This window comes from Cupressus sempervirens, chromosome 4, assembly GCF_028749045.1.
Source record: "Cupressus sempervirens isolate cs-2001-9-10 chromosome 4, ASM2874904v1, whole genome shotgun sequence".
NCBI lineage: Eukaryota > Viridiplantae > Streptophyta > Pinopsida > Cupressales > Cupressaceae > Cupressus > Cupressus sempervirens.
This window is the reverse complement of record NC_143121.1, coordinates 757,442,217-757,455,798: the sequence shown is the minus strand read 5'-3', so window position 1 is coordinate 757,455,798 and position 13,582 is coordinate 757,442,217.

The window sequence follows — 13,582 nt, the reverse complement described above, 5'->3', positions numbered from 1 at the left end:
AACCCATTTTTCATGTCTCCAAGTGATCATTTAACTTATTTTCAAAGCCAAAACCAAACACTATTATTTTTTGATATGTTTGTTTGCAGGAAGTTTCAAGTGAGCAAGTTTGACAATCAATATCTTTTGACCTAGATGTCATCAAGAGGTGAAATCTAAAAGGGTAAAAGAATGTGAACTAGAGAATAAATATGTCTGATCTTAGAGCTTGATTCTTTGACTTGGTCAATTTTAAAGCTAGATTCAAAGACCTCCTAACACAAAGGTAACATGTATCCAAAAGGTTGAAAATGAGTTTTGTGGTTCAATAAATGACCAAATTCAAATTTAGTCAGTGCACTGAGTTAGATTGGATCAGTTTGTAAGGTCATATGTTTCAGTTCAAGTTTTTTTTAGCCGGACCCACTTTGGGGCCTGACTAACTTCAACAGACTGATAAGGCATTATGAGATTTGAAGAGTTCTAAAAATTGATTATAATGAGTTGGATCATTTTAATGTTCACATGTCATCTTTCTCCTTCAAACCATGGATCACAGGGTTTATAGTTTTTGACTAATGCATTATAATGTGGGGGTAGACCATAGGGGAGACATTATTCAAGAAGAATATGGGGAAAGCATCACCACATTTTGAGTGTGTAAAAGTTGAGGCGCCACATTGATTATTTCCTCCTATACTCATGAGTAATCAAATAGATTGGACCGAATCAAAGGGATTCCCTATATTGCATTCTACTAAATGATCAAGGCATGTTAAATTGAGGGAGCCAACATGGAGGTAACAATATATATAGATTCTAAAATGAGCCAAATGAGATAGAAGACATACTATTGTGAAAGTGACTATACTATTGTGCATTCATGACTAAGTCAAGTTCAGAAAACTTAGTTATCAATATATTGACTCAGGAAGCTAATGATTATTTCAAGACGTCATTCACCATATAGCTTGAATCCTGGCAAAGCATCCTGGATGATTGAGGCAAGTCTATAATAGTTTATCTAAAATGTCCCTGTCATTGTAAATAATGAAATGCCTTACCCAATGTTGTTAATGCACACATAACATCTTACAAAGTCTAAGGAAATGGCAATGCAATGGACTTTGCTTTGATGAAACATGTTTGGGTATCCCACATATAACACCTTTCCTAACTATAAGAAGTTGTCAGTATGATCAAAGGAGATGATTCATTTGCCAATTAATGGAGGGGCTTATTTATGTAATTACTTGTAATAATTACCATTAATATGACATTGTAACATGAGATTGTTCCATCTAAATGTGAAGTAATTTCTAGATAAGATCATTGAAAGAGGAAAGATAAGTTCATCCACAACAATGGGATCTAAAGTCTTATAAAGGGGGCTTGTGTTTGTAGATTGGATATCTAGTTTGAATGCTCACCAAAAAGTGCAAGGAAATAAAAAACAACTATAGTAGAGGGAGATGCTTATTTGGACCTATAAATTTACTTGATTCTCTTTCATATTTGGTAGATAGAGCTGACTGTCTCTAATTGCCTAGTATATAATCAATTTCAATAACAAATTAAGTAAAATCTCATTAAACTTAGTTTGGTAGTAAAATATCCAAGAAGTGAATGATCAAATGTGTGAAATTTTGGCCTGCATTTGAAACTTGCCAAAATTTCACAAAACTCGAGTTTAAAATGATATGCTTTAGTTCAACTAGTAATAAGTACTGCTTATACAGAATAGCCTTGCATTTTTTTTCCCAATTGGTAAGATGTAAGCACCTCAATTGGTACAATGGCTCTGTCAAGAGAACAATTAGCCAAATCAATTAAGGCTAGAAGTAGATGTAAGAAGCATTGACTGTGGTATGATTGTTCATGGTGCCTAAGAAAATTGTGCAACAAGAGAGTTGTCTTTGGAGCTTGATCGTGGTAGATGGAAAATTTTTATGTGAAAGGGATACTTTGGCCTTGTATGCACAATGTGTTAATAATTAGTATCATTAATCCTACATTGATAGTGGGAAGGAAGTCTTTGTTGTTTTTATACAAGAATGTGTTAAAGTTAATTGTCTAAAAGACCACGCCTTTTGAGACACAAGGAGACCATGCATGCATGGGCTTGGGGTGCTAGTCTAGTGGACATTAAACTAATTTTGACCAAATGCATCGATGATTATGTTGGTGTTTTAAAACTACCAAGTTTCTCTAAACCCAATACCAAGATGTAGTAGACAAAACTTAGTGTAAAGGTTAGCTATTTCATATATTCAACTAAATTTATTTTAGATCTGGATGAAAACTAACAGAGTACAAAGACTCTCTACACTTTAGGCTCTGCAAGACCAAGCTGGGTGCACCTTAGGGCTGAAAATGATTGGTTATTTGATATTTTTCTTCACATATCCTTTACTCAAACTCTTCTCATCAGATCTATCCCCAATAGAAGATAATGGTCAACAATTCTCCTTGGATTTATAATGACTCCTTGATTACAATAGCTAACTATAACTCAAAGGAAAATTATTACAAATAAGTAATGACCAAAAATTTGATTCTTCATTACAAAAAGTAAATATTGATTTGATTTTAATATGCTTTGTGCAACCACATGAACTTGTCAATTTGCATCTGAATTGATGATCAATGCCTTATCCATTTCTATATAGAGTCACACTAGTAAATAATTGATCTATTTAATTGACTTGCAATTAAATTCATTAGTTGTTAACCCTACAATCCATTCTTCTGATATCCCTCTCATATGACTAGAATCCCTATGAATTTATGGAAGCATTTACGTAATTCCTTCAATTAAAAGCAATAATAAACTGACATACAACATATCCTAGGTGCATTAAATTGCATGAACTTTTCTCATTCAATCCCAAAATAACAAGGATATGAAAATGGAGACAAAATTTAGAAACACAAATATTTAGAACTCCCACTTTGTATTAATGTTCCTTAAAAATAATACATCACTGGTGTAAACTCAATAATAAGTCAAGACATGATAAAAACTATCATTCAATATTCATTTGTATTCTCAGACTTACACAATTGAATAAATCATAAAATTGAAACAAAAATTGGACAGACTACAAAAATAGCATAAAGACTAAAAATTATACAGACTTTGGACCCTCACTCCACATTTTGAAAATCATTTTATAGGATGGATTGCAACAAGCTTCAGATAGGAGGATAGATGTAAAAATTCTATTGGAAAGAAAATACAAAGATATTTCATAAATAGTTACATTACAAACATTCTTTGAACTTCGATCAAAATTTTTAGATGTAGTTGCAAAATTGGAAGGTGGCACTCTTTGTAGGCATCTTTAGTATATTTATATTTGTCTTCAACTACCTATCACTTTCTTTTCCTTTTGTCTATCCTTTTTCTCCCTTTTATTAATCTCATATTGGTTTTGACAATTGAGTGTCAACACACTTAAGAAATTTTCTAAGTTGATGCCGAGTATAATATAGATGCAGAGCTACAATATATGCCGACCCAAAAATTCAAAAAGTGCTGAGTCATTCAAATGTCAAGCAAATAGACAATGTTGAGCAATTTTCAAGTGTCGAGTGACTAATAGATGCTGAGCAAATTCAAGTGTCGAGCAAGTCAAAATTTAGTATGTGCTGAGTATCAATAATCGGTAAGTGTCAAGTAACACAGAATCAACATAAGAGTTTGTGCCTTCACAAACTAAGATGTAAACTATTTTTGAGTCAACATATGGATAAATCTCGAAGGATTAAAATATAAGAATGAATCTATTTGATTCCCTATGCAATCAACATACAACCAATAAGAAAAATGGAAAGATGGATGAATCTCAATCACAGATTCATACCTAAACCTAGGTCACAAAATATTTTAAAGGAGGTCGAAGCCCCATAATTCAAGGAGAGATAGTGTCCGTGAAAAGAGAATGCATGCAGGAGATAATGCTAAGAAAAGTTTTAAGGAAGTGAAGGGGGTGAATTGATCAAGTTGTGACTTAGAAGAAGGAAAGAACTATAGATTAGTTAGGAGAAAAAAGTATCAGTACTACAAATAGCTTCATACCAGATCGGTGAGGATCAGATTGAACAAAACAAGGATCTAAAATTAGCAATAGTAGATTGCAAGTAATTAGGTCAAACATTCTACTATATTTTCTAACAATTGTATTAACAGAATGAAATCCTATGGAGATAGGTTGGTTTAATAGCCATTGTATAAAGCCTTTAATAGGGTGACATTCCAAGTGAATTTTTTGTAAATCCTTTAGCCAGGTACACTTTTGATAGAATGTTAAAATCCTTTAACAGGGTAGGATCTAACAATCCTTGTAAGCTTTTAATAGGGTAGGCCTTTCATAGGGCAGATCATGAGAATGGTCAATACATGTAACCTTAATAGGTGAACTTTACTGCTATAGTAGTGAAGAGTTGTGGGTATCATCCCCACCCTAGTTTTACCTTCTCATTGGAGGGTTTATAGGTAATCATATCTAGTGCCAAGTGTTTATGTGGATGCATTTACTTTACATGTTATTTTCATATGTTTATGCATGCAATGTTTTATTGGTTAAAGTTTAGTAATTTTGATTCACCCCCCCCTGCCACCCCCCCTCAGAAGTATACTTCCCACTTGTTAATTCCCAACAATTGGTATCAGAGTTGAGTTCTCATTAGAAGAAGCCTTACAAATTGCAGCAAAGATCTTGAGATGGAAATCTACAAGTTGGGAAAAACCACTGAGAATTAGGAGATTGAGATACACCTCTTACTGCAACAATTGGATAAAGCCAACAATGCCTTGAGGAGTTCACTAAAGAGAAGGAAAGAGATTGCCATAGCTAAGAATGGTACTCAATACAAGGAGATTGACACCACAAAGTTATTTGCAGATGGTAACTCATGTGAGTTTGATGTAGCAATTGTAGATTTCATGGACAAGAATAGAGCACAAGCTGAGGAGATTAGAAATCTCAAATTGGAGCAAGAATCATAGGCAATACTGCTATGTGAAGTAATTGAACAAAAAAAGAAAGCCATTGAGGATAAGGGAATGAATTAAGAAGACAAAAGAATTTTGTCAAACAAATTGGAAGAAAAATCAGCAGAGTTGTCTAGGATCTCAAACATGCAATTGGATACCTTGAGCTAAATGATGAATGGACATCATGAGTTAAATGTCAAGGAAATTGAAATAACTACATTGAAATTGCAAAATGAGCAATAATAGAATGACCTAAAAAGAGAGAAGGAGTTTTTTGAAAGCTTCAACAAGCCAAATGAAGGCATCAAATACTTTGAGAAACTATTAAAATTCCCTAGATCTAGTAAGGACACATAAGGTTTGGTCTATACAAGCGTTGGGGAAGGAGAGCCATCCAAGACTACTGAACAAAGGAATGACAAAGGTAAGAACTCCAAACCCACTTGTCATCATTGTGGTAAGAAAGGACATACAACTAATGTTTGCAAGAACAAGAATGGTAGTCAGAATGCTAAGCCAAAGAATATGAAACATTGTTACAAGTGCAACAAACAAGGTCATCAGGCACATGAATGTAGGACAAGGACCATGCATGCACCAAGATTTGAAGGATGTTGCTACAATTGTCAGAAGTATGGACATAAAGCCTTTGAGTGTAGATCCAAGATGACATGGTCATCAAACAAGGGAAGAAGCCATGAAAATTCCTATAATTGGGATTACAACACAAGAAATAGCTATCACTACTGTCAAGAGTATGGACACACTCCTGAGAATTACATAAGAACACATTTTAGTGGAAGCTATAACAGATGGTTGAGCCAAACTACGTGCTTTAGTTATTTGAAGACTAGTCATATTAGCAAGAACTGTCCAACAATATCAAAGGCACCTAACTCAGACTCAAATAAGGGAAAAGGCAAGGTAGATGTTGAGCACATTAAAGAAGACATGAATAAAACATGGAAGAAGAAAGATGGATGTAGGGCATCAAATGGAGGGATCACTTCACCTAAAGGATCAAGTGGTCATACTTCATAAAACTAAGCAAGAAGGTATGAGGGACTAATATTTAAATGCTTTATCATACATAAGTTCCAAGAATAAGTTAGCACTAAAAGGGATAGATCAGCATGAATAAAGATGCAAGGTTAAATCTTCAAAGCTTTCACACTATTTCCAAGTAAGGAAAGTTGCCTTCAAATGCCAAGTGAAATCCTAGTATATGCCGAGTTGTTTGCCAAAGTTAGTAGGAGCCAAGTTAGTAGTAGTTGCCGAGTAAAAAGAGAAATTCTTATTGAAGCTGAGAAAGGGAAACTCTAGTGGATGCTGAGTGTTGGAAAATCAATGGAAGTCAAATGAAACAGAATTGCATAAGGAGATGAGTGGACAACTGTATATGCACTAAGCATTAAATGCTATGTAATAAGGGGTATAAGGTGAAGTTTTCAATAATTTCTTGTCATTGCAAACATAGAGTGAGAGTGAGAAGAGCAAATAAATGATTTTCAAGAAGAGATTGATACTTTTGCAAATATTCCAACTAAGATTTAACATTGTTTCATCGATCTAAGGTATTTAATCCAGTGCAGAGCTACGTAGTTATGTAATTTCTATATCTTGAAACCCTAGTTTTCAAAAATGGCATCTAGCTCTCAGAATATGAAGGACAAGGAATTTTTTGAGGTTTAGTTGGTCAACAATGAAGTTAAACAATCAGATTTTAGGCCAATTCCTGAAGTTTCTTACAAAAACAACCCTGTTGGTGCTTTATCTATGATTCCACCTAAGGTTGTTATGGTGCAAGATTTTAGAAAATGTTATAATTGTAATGTTCGAGAAATAGGTGACATGGAGATTTGGCAAGCCTATGATAAAATTTGTGAGAATGGGGTATTAAAGGAGGAATTCTAGATTGTTGAAAGGAAGGGCTTAACTCGTGCCTTAGATTTCCCTGTAGTTTTCAAGATGGAATGGGTAAGAATTGTGCTAAGTAGAATTCATGATGAATGCCTATGGTTGGAGGGTGGACCCATCAAGTTGTCAAAAATAATCATACATAGGGTAATAATGTGCCCAACCCTAGAACGACCAAAGACCCTGAGGAGTGATTCAAAAGAAGCCATAGAGAAGTACACTGGGGAAAAGTAGAACAAAAGAGGCATGACAATTGACACAATCAGAGATCCACTTGTAGAATTTCCTATTAGAGTTATATCCCATAAATTCTACCAATCAAGCTGACTAAATAGTTTACCATGCATTTTAGTTGATGTAGGATACAAACTAGTCAAGAAGGATCATACATATGATCTAGCAGAATTGCAACTGCAACAGATTATGGAGAATGTGGGAGCAATAAGGAGATCCAAGAGTGCTTAGTGTAAGTTTGGATCAATTTTGATATGCATATTTTTCTATGTTTAGAATGAATTCCCTTCTTTTGGTAAAATAAGTTGGAAAAAAAATAGGTCTATAGAAATACAAGTGAATGAGTATATAGAGCAGATGAGATCCAATTTTGAAACCTTAATGACAAGCTATTTTGAAGACTTTAAAAATTTTGTGAAACAAAGGCTCAGAATACCAGTCTCTCTAGTGGATCAGCGCATCAATGACATTTGTTTCTTAGTTGAGATTGATTATACATATATATCATCAACAACAATCACAACATTGCCTGCAAAAAACATTGATAAAAGTGCAAAACCCTTTGACACTTTTGATGTTGTCAAGTCCAAGGTAGAGATGGAGTTGAAGACTACTTCAACCCTAAAGAAGAAGGACAAATTGGTCAAAAAGCTTAAGGCCAAATTTGGTGAAGGAACAATAGAAGAAGAAGATGAAGAAGAAGAAGAAGAAGAAGAAGAAGAACATGGCCAAGGGCCACTTGCCTTGAGACAAGGCATGGGTGAAGATGCTAAAGAGGAAGAAGGTGTAGAGGAGGAAGAGCAAGCCAAGGAAGCACCTACCAAGCCAAAGCCAAAGAAAAGAAAAGCTCAAAAATAACCCACAAATTAGCCCAAAGGCAAAAAGATAGCCAAGCCAAGTCTAGCTAAGCCTACTACAAGGGAAAGTACAAGAGCTACAACAAAGGAGGCTAATGAGAAAGAGAATAAGAAGGCTACTGAGTAGCAAGGACCAAAAAAGAAGAAGCTAAGAAGAAAATATGTTGCACCTCCTGAATTAGATGAGGAAAGGACTGAATCTGAAGACACTAGCCAATTTAGAGTGGTAAGTCACACCACCAAGTCTAAGTTAGAAAATATATGTGATCATATTAGAGATAATACAGACTTATCTGGCTTGAAAAGCATTGATTTTAATAAGTTAAGTAGAGAAGAATAGAACATAGTTGAAGAATCAATCTACACCATGATGGCAAAGTTCAAGAATACTCCACTTGAACTTGACAATGCAATGCCCCAAGAGTTGTATTCTATTGTTGAAAATAAATGGCATTATTGCCTTAGTATGGAGAAAGAAATAAGAGAGTCGACATTGGCTCAAGTAATGCTAGAAAAATCACAAAAGGGTAAATAACCAAGGCAAATAAGAAGCATGGGAGCAAATTTGCACCCAAATATAGAGCATTTAGCATTCTCCAGAATAAGATTCAAGATGTTGTGAAAAAGTCCACTTAAATGTGGAAATTAATCTATGGCCTCACAATTGTAAAAGAAGGAGAGGAAGATCCCTTTGAAGGGAGAAATAATGGAGAAGAGGATGAAAATGAAAAAGGAAGGTGAAGGTGAAAAAGAAAAGGTAGATGATACAGTGGAGAAGGGAACTCAAAATGATGATATGGCAACTACTGAAGAGTAGAAAACATAATAGAGTATGCAAGACACATAATTGCTAGCTTAAGTCCTCCACATGATACTTCTACACCTAAAAAAAAGAAGAAGTAAAAGATGTTCTTGAAAATTCTAGTTAGAACATAAACCCATTGACTGTAGAGGATCTCAAGAAGATCCTTGACCAAACAACTCTACAAGCCCAATTATGTAGTAATCTAGTGTTGGTCAGTGTAGATGAGTTGCAAAAAGTAGTAGCTAACTTGACTAGGGATAAGATGACAACACAAGAAACATCTTCTATCATCCCTACAGCTACAAGTGGAGGTTGCCTCCATAGTCAAAGTCACTACAACTGCCAAGGAGCCAACAAAGGACCAAACATGATAGATGGATACTTCTATTCCTACTACACAAGTACAAGGTGCACCACCTCAAATAATAGTTATTGATAAAGAAAAATTAGAGGAAAAGGAGACCCCAAAGGAAAAGGAGCAAGAAGCAATTCAAACTTTGGTTAATCTTCCAACCTCTGGGACTCCAACAAGAATGCCACAAAAGCTAAGTACTGAAGTAGTACCACTTCAAATTTCAATACCAGGCTCAAGCTCTACAAAGGTTGCAAGGATACTTCACTATGGAGACCCTACACTAGATTAAGAAATAGTCATTCCTAAGTATGACTATGAAATCATGAACATTGATTAGATCAATGAAGTGCAAGAGGCACTAGAGAGGAAGAAGAAGCAGGAGATACTAAAAAATGAGTACAAATAGAGGCAAGCACTAATTGAAATAAATGACATCTTTCTAGATGCATTTAGCTTATAGGCTTCTGATGAAACAAAGCCCATTATGGAGCAGCTTTCAAGCATAGTGGACCAGGTGCAAAGTGAAGACCATAATACTAATGCAAAACTAATGAAATGGTTAGAAAGGAAGTTTCAAACAAAGGTGAATGAAAGAATATCTAGTGAGATAACACTGTCATAGGTAGAGCTAGCTAAGAAAATTGAAAAGGTGAAGATAGTACTTGAGAACATATTCTCATTGTACTAAAAATTGTGTGATCCTTCCATCTTCACACAGGAAACTAGCCAGAGAATCATGAGCTTGAAGAGGAACTTAAAGATATCAAGCATGCAACTACTTAAAGATCCAGCTCAAAGTGAGAAACACTTTAACACAATGCTTCACACACAAAAGGAACTAGTTGTATTAACAACATAAGAGGCCAACACAAGAGCCAAATTGGTGCAAATACAAACCTCCCTAACCACTCACATGGAAATTTTGCAGAAGGAAACAACCTATTCAAAAAATATGATAAAGAAAGATCCCAATCTTTCTACATTAGATGACTTAGTTCACCTTGCAACAGAGACAACCATCCAAATTAAATCCCTAGAAGTTGCAATACAAAACTAGGATGCTGCTCTGAGAATTGTAATGGAGGTGAACAAGAACTTCTTGGCCAAATATTTAGTCAGTGTCTAAGACCCTTTGACATAAGTATCAAATAGGGGGAGAAATTAAAGACAAAGGGGGAGAAATTGTAAAGCCAAAAGGACACTTAAACGACAAGAGGAAACATGTGAAAGGGGGAATTAATATGAAAGGGGGAGTAATAAAATAAATAGAGAAAGGAGGAGAGAAAAAAGAGAAAAACAAGGGATAACAAGAAAACATCAAATAAAGAGTATCAAATTGAAGATAAGGACTATCAGTTGAGTCACATCAATCTATTTAGAGATATTTTGGATATAAGGATATGGCACATCAACTTAGGGGGAGATACAAAATTTTGAGATATATAGTCCTTCACAAAATTTTTGAACAATTTTGAATTTTTATATATATGCCAAACATAATGTATATTATACTCAAGGAAACTAGTTTCACCATGTATAGTTAAGTGTTTTTGACACTCATGTCAAAGGGGGAGATTGTTGATCTCATATTAGTTTTGACAATTGAGTATCAACACACTTAAAATTTTTTATAAGTTGATGCTGAGTATAATATAGATGCCAAGTTATAATATATGCCAAGCCAAAAATTCAACAAGTGTTGAGTCATTAAGATGCCAAGAAAATAGACAATGCTGAGCAAGTTTCAAGTGCTGAGTGACTACTAGATGCTAAGAAATTTCAAGTGCCAAGTAAGACAAAATTTAGTATGTGCTAAGCATTAGTAATTAGTAAGTGCTAAGAAATACATAATCAAAATAAGAATTTTTGCCTTCACAAACTAAGATGCAAACTGTTTTTGAGCTAACATATGGATAAATCTCGAAGCATTAAAAGATAAGAATGAATCTATTTGATTCCCTATGCAATCAACATGCAACCAATCAGAAAAATGGAAAGATTTGAGCAGGAAAGATGGATGAATCTCAATCATAGATTCATACCTAACGCCAAGTCACAAAATCTTTTTAAGGAGGTCAAAGCCTCATAATTCAAGGAGAGATAGTGTGTGCAAAAAGAGAATGCATGCAAGGAGATAATGCTAAGTGAAGTTTGAAGGAAGTGAAGGGGGTGAATTGATCAAGTTGTGACTTAGAAGAAGGACATAACTGTAGATCAGATAGGAGAAAAAAGTATCAGTACTACAAATAGTTTCACCCCAAATCAATGAGGATCAGATTGAACAAAACAAGGATATAAAATCAGCAATAGTAGATTGCAAGTAATTAGGTCAAAAATTCTACTATACTTTCTAACAATTGTATTAGTAAAATGAAATCCTATGGAGATAGGTTGGTTTAACAACCATTGTTTAAAGCCTTTAACAGGGTGACATTCCAAGTGAATGTTTTGTAAATCCTTTAGCTAGGTACACTTTTGATAGAGCATTAAAATACTTTAACAGGGTAGGATATAACAATCCTTGTAAGATTTTAATAGGGCAGGTCTTTCACAGGGTAGATCATGAGAATGGTCAAAATATGTAACCTTAATAGGTGAACTTTATTGCTATAGTAGTGAAGAGTTGTGGGTGTCATCCCTACCCTAGTTTTACCTTCTCATTGGAGGGTTACTGGGTAATCATATCTGGTGTCAAGTGTTTATGTGGATGCATTTACTTTACATGTTATTTTCATATGTTTATGCATGCAATGTTTTAAAGTTAAAAGTTTTATTGGTTAAGGTTTAGTACTTCTAATTCACCCCCCCTTCTCTCAGAAGTATACTTCCCACTTGTTAATTCCCAACACCTTCTTCCTTTAACTACACCCTTGAACTATCTAATCACTTTCAGTAGATGGTATGGCTTTTATATCTGCTATAACTTCCCAAATAAAAATATCAATATCCACATCAGGCTAGGTGGCATCTCGGATGGTGTTTAACTCATCTATGGATTTGTTCCATTTAGTATCAGTAATTTCTTTTACTTCACTAGTAAGTTTTCTCATATTTGATTCAATCCTAAATAGAAAATGAATCATATCATAGACAACTGTGACATTTGTCTCATTACTGTAGTGAGCAACAAACTGTGGATGCCTCAAAACATCCTCAAAAGAGGAAGACCATTCCTACCAATCTTTTGTGACTCCATTAACATCTAAGATACTAGGAATAAAATTGGGAATCCCAATGGAAATTATCTTCATTTTACCTTGGATAATTTGCATTGAAAAATCTATTTAATTCCTCTACCCTATTTATCATCTATCTGATAGGGATAATTACCCCCTTGGGCAATTATTTCTTTTGAGGCAGCAAAGGGACCAAGCTATCAAAATTTTTTGTGTAGGGCCCCCATGTTGCAAATGAAGGGGATAGAAAATCTAATGCCTCTCAACATTGAAATGCAACTCCTTGCATAGAGATATAACTGTTGTGTACATTTTGTGAAACAATTTGCAAGGCACCTATCTTGTGCATCATCAGACTCCTAATTGTCCTAATTTATACCTCTTTTGCACCATCCCACTAATGAATATCCATTTGTTGGCTTTCTCCCACATTTTTGTATCAACTTCTATTTGGGCTTCTTGATCTTTCACCTCTATGATAGGCCTAGCCACATTTGTCAAGCTTCTTACATTTTCATCCCAAGCATCTAATCTTTATTCCAAGACACAAGTTCTCTTTAGCTCCTCTTCATACTTCTTTCTGGCATCAATGGATATGGTGTATGTTGGTACAACTACTCTTCCAACATATCCATTTTTCTCTTCCCTATGAATGATGCTATGTCCATCAGGTTATGTATCTGGTCACTAGACACAGTAGTGACATTCTTGAATATAATGTTTCCTTGGGGAGAGTCCTTTATCTCCATAAGGGTTGGCTTGTTTCCCTAAAGAGACATGATCCATACTACCATTTTCTTACTATCAATATTGAAACCAAATCCCTCCAACTCACCAACAATGTTTTTTTCTTCAAAAGAGATTGGTTTATCCCGTCTTCTTATTTGATGGAGCACAAAGGACGAACTGATTTCCCAACCTAGGAAAAGAAGTATCCCACTTCTATTTACTAGTTCTCTAGCTTCTTCCATAGTGACGATCTCACTATTTGGGTCATACTCTTGCAACCTTTGTACTAATTCAGTAGTCTTCTCTAGGGAGTCTCTTGGTTGCAACTGCAAGGTAATCTCATTTTTCTTGACCCTGTATAACAATGATTTGAATTCATCAAATTTTATGAACTCATCATCCTTCATAAACTCTTGAGCTTGAATTATTATCTCATCCAACATATGGATCTGTAACTCAGTCTTATTAGGGATTTTTTCATTTTCCCTAGCCTACTTCAACAAAAAATTATGTGTGATTATATCAAAATAT